The sequence below is a fragment of the Oryza sativa genome, chromosome 9 (genome assembly GCF_034140825.1).
Source record: "Oryza sativa Japonica Group chromosome 9, ASM3414082v1".
NCBI lineage: Eukaryota > Viridiplantae > Streptophyta > Magnoliopsida > Poales > Poaceae > Oryza > Oryza sativa.
This window is the reverse complement of record NC_089043.1, coordinates 13,245,829-13,256,315: the sequence shown is the minus strand read 5'-3', so window position 1 is coordinate 13,256,315 and position 10,487 is coordinate 13,245,829.

The following is a 10,487-nucleotide window of genomic DNA, read 5'->3' as shown; positions in this document are numbered from 1 at the left end:
AGATTTAATTTGTAGATATGTTTTCTAAATATACTAAATATGTCTTATTTTAGATGATGAAGAAGATTATAGAAAATTGCTTAAAGGACGATTAAATATTATATGGCATAAAGCTAACAAAAATATGTTAAACATTTATCTAAGCAACGCATCCTATGATGCATGCCCGCGCGAATGCGCGACTACCTTCCTAGTTATATACTAAAAGTCCATTAAACTTGCAAAAAAGGCCCTCAAGCCACCACGTGGTACTCTATAAACATTCCTATACCGCCACGTGGCACTGTCTAATCTCACCGTTGATTTTCATTTAATTGGTGGACCTATCATTTTAAACCATTAGATTATATCTATATCTATATCTATAGTTGATTTTTATTTAAATTGGTGGACCTATTACGAATCATTAGGTGTATATATAATACCTTCCCTATATAAAAGGGAAAATACGTACCGTCGGCAAAACAAAAAATCATATCATAAGTACAGTACGATGATTCGGAAAAAAAAAACAATAAAGCTTATGTTCCGTTCGGCGGAAGAAAAAATATCTGTGTGATAAAGTAAAAATAAGTACATAGTATAATCGGGAGAAAAATATAAAATATAATTTTCTACCATATAAGATAAAGAGAAAAACCATATGTACTTAGTTCTATCTATCTATCTTATACTTAAAAATCCATTAAAAATCCTACAAACACTCCCAAACCGTGACATGGCACCCTATAAATACTCTCAAGCCGCCACGTGGCATCCTAATAAAATAGATAAATCTTCGTCGATTTTTATTTAAATCGGCGAACCCATTATCGTTAGATTTATCTTAGAAAACCAAAACCACCCACGTCCCCCATACAGTCCACCACGCCAGAGTGATCAATTAGTAGGCTCCCGATTCCTTTCTGTTTTTTATCCCTGTCATACTTAAAACTAAAATTAACTTTATAGAAAATAATCTCAAAAATAGGTGTTAAAAGTCCATTAAACATCTTATAAATATTTTTAAATCGTTGTATGACATTGTTAAATTAGAGAAACATCCATCCATTGTTTTCCACTTAAATCGATACACACATTATTTTACATCATTATTGTATCTAATTTTTTTAATAAAAAACATCCCAAACCATCTTCCCTTTCTCTCCTTCCTCTCCTTCCGTATGGGTGTTTTGCTAAGCTGCTACTTGTCTCACTTAAATTAGAAAAAAAAACCTTATAAATCTGAGAAAAAAATAATACCCAACCATCGGTTTTTTACTTAAACATCAACACATTATATTAGATCTACAATCAATATTTTTCTAAAAAAAAGAAACATCTCAACCCTTCCTCCATCCCCGTTCCCATGCAGTGTGCGATATTACTTTTCTCAGCTTTTTATATCTCTATGATAATTAAAATTAAAATTATTTTTATGAGCAAAGAAAAGACCACAAACGAATCTCCACCTATTAGGTCTAGCCAGCTATTATTTTTCTAAGCGAAAACCATAACTTAATGCCCATATTGACTATATTTAACTGCTAACAAAAAATTACATTATGAACCCACATCCATATTGAAGCCTCTTCTCAATAAAGTTAAAATTTACAACAGGACATCAAAAAAAAGTATAATTAGTTAAGAGACACTGCAAGAACATATATCTGCTATGGGATACCGCAAAAAACTGGTAATTAGCAACCTCACCGACGGCGGGTGCGGTTGCTGCGTCCAAGGTGTTTGCAAGCCAGACTTAGTAGGTAGGGGAAAAGTCATACTTTTGTTATTGTCTCTCTCTGCATTTCCTTTGGATATTATAAAATAATATCGCGGGCCTCTAGTAGCTAATTTCCAATTTTTTCGATGTGCCACAACAGATACGTGTTCTTACGGTGTCCCTCGGCCAATTACATGTTTTTAATATCCTGTAGCAAATTTTACCTTAAAGAAAAGAAAATACTAAAATTGCTCACTAAAAATCAAAATATCACAGCTCAATTTTTTATAAAACTGGTAGACCCATTACTTATATCTTGTTAGACATCTAACGACTTTCTATCAACTTTTTCTCAGCTTATATATAGGAGCTATTTACCCATACATTTTGATATTGATGCTTTTATCAATAAATGATCACTTCATGAGATAAATAAATAATCATAAAATGATCATAGCTTCTAAATTATATATATGATCTATGAAGTCACGTGTCCAGTTGAACAACATACTGATTGTACTGGGCACGTTGGTTGCACCAAGGAATCTTAAGAATGAAACAACTATGATGTGGCCTCAGCAATATATAAGCCAATTACAGATAGGAATTAAAAGACCAGATCTATTTTTTTGGGTAAAACTTCCTACAGTATATTGTGAATTTGTGACATATAGCATAGAATAATCTAGAAACATGCAATTGTTACATGACACTCCAGTTTAGTGGTAATTTGCTAAGAAAATACTACGACATCTATTTTAATTTTTCTTACTTAATTGGAACGAGATAATTTAGAATTGATGCCTTTACCCCATGGCAGGTTGTAGGATCAACCCAATATATTTTCATTCTGACTTACAGAGATCAAAGCATTTCAAAGATGCTTCATAAAGTGGATTTATCCAAAAAAAAGGAGATAAAAAGAATTGAAAATAAAATGAAATTTATCTAATTTAAAATTTGTTTTTGTTGGGTTTATAACCCATTCTAAATAGAAATATTCAAACATTTTATCAAGACTAATAAAATGAATATATTTAAAATTTCAAACATAATCTAACAAAAATAATTGGACATTCATAGGGAACACATCTATTGTTTCGACACAAATTTTTCTCATGAATTAGAAATAACACGGTTTAAAGTAATTTTAGTTCAATTTATATGTTGCTAAGTAACCAGCGTTCAAAGCACGTCGAATTAGTTTAATTTTAGTTTACGATAAAGTGAAAGAATATTTTTGATAGAAAACCATCCACACATGGACATTCGTAAAAAAAAATTTACGCACATGCCCGCGCATATGCGCGGGCTACCTTCCTAGTTGTCATAAAACTTTCAGCAACAACTAGCGGGTTTTCATACACAACATCGACAGTGGTGATTTTATCCGAATGTACAGTTCCAAGCAGGCAAGCATGCTACCACTTGTACCATAGCCAACTCAAGTAAAACATTAGGATGCCTCGATAATCTTGTCATTTCCCGAGTACATTGGTTTTGATTGATCTTTTTTTGAGTGGTTTTTTATTGACCTTAATTTACTTTCGTTATTGATAAATGTCACTAGTACAGGACACCACAATCGTGCCGGTCTCATAGGTGCTGATTTGCTTAAAAAGCACATATGATATCTTTCCTATCCAGATGAGACCATTATATTGGGCAGGATCAAACTAAGAACCGACACTAATCTGGCTTCCTGCAGTGGTAACATAGTTGTACCATTCTTCAGTTGTTCATGCCATTCGATTTCGTTTGTTTCCTTGTTTTGGAGATATCTGTAATTGAGTAAGCAGACAGAGGAATTTGTGGGGTGGATAACAGACAATCAGAAATGGTAGGGCAAGTGTGGATTAGTGGATCCAACAATGGTGATGACCATCAAGGGAATTGTCTGGGTTCATAATATTTACGAAAATTTTTCTTCAAAACAATTTTCAAAATCATGCCGTCAATAAGTGTAATGATAATGCTATGGAAAGAAATCACATCAAAACTGTATGATCGAATACAAGAGCTAAACCTATCAGAGTAGGGTGAATGCTTTGAATGCCAAAAACCAAATAACTTTCAGCTAAAATATAAGTTATCCTCAACCTTGATGAAGTGGCAATGTAGCTCAATCTGACAATCAGATTAACTCCGGACTAACCGTAGTACAATCGCCAGTCTGACTGTTGTCTTGCTACCGGTTGGACCACTGCCTTACCACGGAAGTGACCGCCCGTCGATCTCCTCTCTTACTCGCCGCCGCCGGTCTAATTGCCCATTGTACTCCGTTAGACCGTCAGGATCCAGAAAAACATAAAAACGATGAAACTCTTGAAAGTAAATTGATTTTATTGCATCAATATGTGTTTACAAAGTGCATCTAAAGCACTCGTCTCTCAATTCATGAGCTAGAATCGAAACTTCAAAACAAACCCTAACTTTGACAATTGTTCATAACCAAGATTAATGATCACATGGTTCTACAAAAACCATGCAAAATATCATAGTATAAGTCTCATGACCTCAAAAATCAAATTTGAATTCGTTGAATCCTAAACTTAATATTGCAAGAATGTTAGTTTACAATTTGAGATGATCACCTTGGAAGAACAATTTTGAGAACAACAAAAATAATAACATATATTACAGCTCACCAAGTTAATGACATTGAGAACAAGATAATTTCCAGTCATGACATTAAATTTTGTTATATAGGGCGACCACTGCATAGTCGCTACCTTGGTAATGTCGATAGTTATATATTACGACAAGCCCAGATCAACTATATAAAGCTGTCCAGATATTTCTGCATAGCTGAAATCCCAAGTTGGTGATAAGAAGAATGATTGGTGACAGTGGAATAAACATTATTGTGCCCTCAGTACATATCAAGCATTTCATCCAGCTCTATAGTACATCACCCAATTTCTGATGCTTCCCATGCCAAAATTGCTTCTGGGAAACAACATATTTTACGCTGTTCTCGCAATTTGTGCCATTCAAAATTTGTACCGGAGAAGCATTGGATCGAAATTCAGAGTACTGCTTGTAAACTGCAAATTATGCTCATCTGATTTTACCTTTTTTTTTATTATCTTGTTTGGGTGCTTGTCAATCCAGAATAAATATATGAAAACCGGTAAAGAAAGAATAAATGTATGAAACATTTTCTCTAGTGAATATAGATGGAGGCACCTGTATTGGTAGATAAATAGTGATGGTGGACATGGATAGAAAAAGAACGCTTTTTATTGAGATGTATAGAAAGCTTACGCCACTTGTGGTCATGATAATCCATAATTCATCGTTGGTTACCTTTTATGTCTGCGATTGCAACAAGACCTACTATTGGCCAAATTTTTCCACGAGGAAATTTAAAACCGAAATATGTAGTTTGTGGCAATTTTAGAACATTTGAGAAGAAAAAATTATTGAAATTTCTAATGCTGAACTATGGTACAGTGTATATGTCAAATATCATTTTATTGAGAGGAGAAAAACACTCAGCTATATGTGATGTGTGTCTGTCCGGATTTGAACAAAGTTACATGGATGTGTAACCAATCTGAGCAGGCTGTTTTTTCTCTACTTTCGAATCATAAGTTGAGCACACAACTAATCCAAGTTAACCAAATAAGAACAGCTCCCTTTACTCAAAACAGATGTTTGACTGATCTTCCTCAGATGATTTTCAGAGTTGTTGCAACAAACTGCAAACTGCAACATCTGTGCTCAAAGCACAAGGAACATCCCAAGAAACTATTGTCAATTAAACAGTCAACAGTAAAATGTAAAATACAAATTCTTCTTATGTTTAGCCTTGGACTTCGTAGGGAAGCTCTTGGCCATGGTTACAAGGTAAAATTCCTTTCAGCAGTGATGTGGCCAGCATCCACTGGTCCCCATACAGCATCTGAAGATTTATTCATCCCATGTTAACATCAGATTTAGATTTGTTCTCGGTTCAAGACTGCCTATGTTTTCTAGATGCCTAGCTCGCATGCCAAAAGTGATATATAATTAAGGTGGAGAGAGCTAAGAAATAGTACTCCACCGTGGAGGTGATCAGGAGATCGTTGCTATATAAAGACAGAGAAGAGGAAACACCATCTCTCATGAGTAATCAATAATTCAATGTAGCAACAGTTGACCTAGTACTGGTGGACTGCTGCTTATTGTTTTGTCCTTCTAGTGATCTCAATATTAATAGCTCTAGTAATAAAAGGATCTGTGATATACTATATACTTATATAGTTCATCCCCACTAAGTGTAGTTAATGTTATTTCTCTCTAATCTTATTCAGCCACATCACCCTAATTGTTTTTAACCATTGGATAATAGATTTATAGTTTAAATTGTCTCTTCTTTCTTCTTTCATAACACCAAGTAATCACAACCATTTTTAGGCCTCAAAATTCATAGGTATCGATTTATTTAAGTTTTAATATTAATATTTCATTTTATTTAAACATATTATGAAACTTAATTTCTCGCAGCAACACGGCAGGGTATTCATCTAGTATATTTGACGGTAGGAGGCAAATAAATCTAATACTCCCTCCGTTTTTTTAATAGACGACGCTGTTAACTTTTGAACACATGTTTTACCATTAATCTTATTTAAAAAATTTATCCAAATATATTAGATATAAATCATGCTTAAAGTACTTTGAGTGATAAAATAACTCACAACAAAATAAATTGTAATTATGTAATTACGTAATTTTTTTGTCAAAGACGAATGATTACACGTGTGAGCCTTTTGTTGTCTAAAGCAAATTCTTGTGATAAACTACTCTAACAGTAATAACTCCAGTATGTCAAGTACTAGTAGAGAAAAAGAGATATTGTGTGTGATATTTTTCTTTATGTATTATATATCCATATTAAGTTATCCAAATGGAACTTTGGCTAATCACCTTAATTACGAGTGTCATACAAAACGAGGTACTCGTGTCCATTACTTCGTCTGATTGGAAGATCGTAGTCCTCCATTATCGCTACTACAGATTTGGTTTTTACATGCTGCCTGTAAAAACGTGTTTTCCACATAAGGCTTAGCTTTTCTGCTACCCTCCTATATATAAGAAATTTGAAATTTTGTTTTCCCGTCAATTGTTAAAAATTCTCGCCAAATTAAAATTTTCAAATTAAGTGGCATAGAATAAAAAGGTAACATATATACACTAACAACTTAATAAATTGTTTTCTATCCACAATATTTATTAAAGTACGTTTTTATGACAGTTGAGCGGTCTTCATCCTCGGTTGTTACGCAACGTGGCACACAGTACTACCTCTATATTAATACGACGCTGTTGACTTTTTTCTAACGTTTGACTATTCGTTTTATTTAAAAAAAATATATAATTATCATTTATTTTATTGTGACTTCTCATCATCCAATGTTCTTTAAGCATGACATAAATATTTTTTTTACTGAACATGACATAAATATTTTCATATTTGCACCAAAATTTTAAATAAAACGAATGGTCAAGCGTTGGTCGAAAAGTCAACGGCGTCATACATTAAAATACGGAGGGAGTATTATATTACCCATCTTCTATATTCATCAACTCTAGCAAGTAACCCTCGTGGATTTGTGCACAAAGATCGAGGGTGCTTTTAGCCCAAATTGCATTTTGTTTTACCTTTTCTTTTGTGATGACTGCCAAGCCAATTTTTTTTGTCTTGTAGAAACTAGAAACAAAAACAGAAAGAAAGAAATGGAGGATGAATTCAGCAAAATACAGAAGGAGGTGAGCATGCGAAAAAATAGTAGGCATAAGTAGGTGTTTCTGCAAACAGAGTTGCAGATATAGGATCGGTGAACACTTATGCGTGATGGCTGCTTGGTACAGCCTATACAGCACATCGTATCCATTACTTCCTCCGTTTCGAAATATTTGATACCGTTGACTTTTTAAATATGTCTGACCATTCGTCTTATTAAAAAATTTAAGTAACTATTAATTCTTTTCATATTATTTATTTCATTGTTATACTTTTATGTATACACATATAGTTTTACGTATTTCATAAAAGTGTTTGAATAAGACTAACAGTTAAATATGTGCTAAAAAATTAACGATGTCAAATATTTAGAAACGGAGGCCTATTTCAGACATAAATCAACTGAACAGGCTGCCTCCGTTGCAGCCATAGGAAATGCAGCAGGCCCTATACTTAAAGCCACTAGCCTAATCCTACTGTGTATACTATGCAGCATCATGAAAAATCTACTGCCTTGTGGCAAGGAAAAAGAGGAGAATTAGTTCTAGTGCTCCAACAAATATAGTAAATTCTCTGTATACACTTGAAAATTAACTCACTCAATCTCTCTCATACCCCTAAAATATATACCCGGTCCCTTCTATATTTCCGAAATTGCAACTTGATCCAACGATGTTGGTTTGAATACAAGCTTGAAAAACGATTGAAAATTTTGTTTGAATGCAAAATATCTGTATTTTATGAAACTAATGGAACTAAATAACTAGTGCAAAAGATTTTCAACATAAATTTTAAAAATAAAACAAATGTAATAAATTGAAATTTAACAGGACAATGGATTTTTTTTCTAGAGTAAATTACACCCACGGTGCAACAACTTGGCAGGTGGGTGTAATTTGGTGTAATAACTTGAAAAATGAGCGTTCTAGTGCAACAACTTGGCAAGAAGGTGCAATTTAGTATAAGAACTTTATAAGTGATCGTATAAATACAACAACTTGCAAGGTAGGTACGATTTTGATACAATAAATTAAGAAGTTGTGACAACTTAATTATTTGGAGCATTTTTCATATAAATTCAAAATTTTAAGTGCTTGACAATATACTAGCGTGGATTTGTATAAACATATTTATATTTTTATCCTAATAACTAATAACTCTAATAACTAATAACTGAGTCAATTAAACTGGATGTAGAAATTATTATATTTCGGTTGATATTTGAGAAGGTGAAGAAAACAAAATATTCTTAAAGGTAACTGTATGTAAATTGTATGTGCAATATAATTCTTAAAGATTAAATTCAATATTATAAGGTAATATCCATAGAATTATTGTGTATTGGCATATTGACATCATGAAAAACCTCACCTAGCATATGCTTAGCCAAATTGATTCACCAAAATACTAAATTGTCAAGTTCTTGTACTAGAAAGCACCCACTTGTCAAGTTGTTGCACCCGGATGTTCAATTGTCAAGTTCTTGCACTATATCGTACCCATCTGTCAAGTTGTTGTACCGTGGGTGCAATTTACTCTTTTTTCTATGGGGAGCATTCATACAAAAATGAGAAGCACCTAAAAAAATTATCATGAGCATTAATAGCCCCTTCTTTATATGAATGCTCCTCATTTTTATGACTTTTTAATAAATAAAAAAATATATTTTGTTTTTCTTTCATTATCTAAAAATAAATTTTATCATAAATAATGTGTCACACAATAAACTCATAACTATAATAGTCTCATGCGATAAACTTTTATATTTTTCAACAATGCAATTCATAAATTTCTATGTTCGTCCATGTATAAGGGTAAAATGGCTATTTTTATAGATATTAGATGATCAACTAACAATCAACTGACGGAACAAGCATGCAAATGATCAATTTGAAATTTCAGGGGTATGGAAAGGATCGGGCAAATTTCAAGAGAATGAGAGGGATCGAGATTTCAATGGTATACGAGGAATTTATATTGAAGATTGAAATATTCTCGTCAGGCAGTACAAAGGAGTAGCAAAAGTTCTCTTCAAAAAAGGAGTAGCAAAAGTCTAATCATGCATTGATCTTGTTGTTGTTTGGTTCCAGCACGTGGGAACGAAGAACATTGCCTGGCCTGCTATTTTCCGTGTTCACTACCATCTGGTGAGCATGTTCAGCTTCGCTATAATCTGCATTTCCATGAGGCCTTCCAAGACAAAGAACTGGAGCTCACCATAGGACTAAAACAACATGTGGGATTGCATGAAGCTGTGTAGATCTCTACACTTTTTGTGTAGTACCTTCTATGCTGAAATATAATTTTAAATTTTTGCTTTATTTGTAAAGAGGACTATTGAGTTCCAAATTTTCAATGCTGGAAAGAACATGAGCTTCCGCGAGGCCTGAGTATACTGTAATAAAGTGCTAGAGTAAACAGGCTAACATTAATTATATATGGTGAAAATGGGTTTACAAAGCGTTCGATCGAGAAGCGACTAGCAGTTATATATGGAGTAGATGCATCACGCACATATATATCTCTAGCTTCATTTTAACTCCAGACCTACCATTAATATACACTTTAAAGATCTTGATTACAGAGTACTTTTCTGAGTTGCACCCTAGCATTTCCTCGACATATTTTCAGACGGACACGTTAAGTCACTATGCTTCAATTCTGAATTAAAAAAAAAAGATCCTTCCATATAATGTCACCATGACATGGCTGATGCATGGCCCATGAAATTGAAGCGGCCTCGCAAGCTAAAATTCCAAGGTGCAATGCATAACATTATGTTTTACTCCAATGCCTGCAACAAAAATTCATGAAGTATTGGAGTGCTCAGCTGGTTATAGGATTCGGAGGTGTTGGTAAGGCAGCTTCAGCTGGGGATTTCTTTGCAACATTATTCAGGCAGGGCTCTTGCCCTAGTGACCAGCATATCATGTCTATGATCTCAAGCAGTAGCGGCATGCTAGAGTTTGTACACCATTGGAGCAAGAGGTGTTGGAAATTTAATTAGCAGCGTCTCTTCTTAGAGCATTGCTAGTATAGTACAATTGCAAGGTA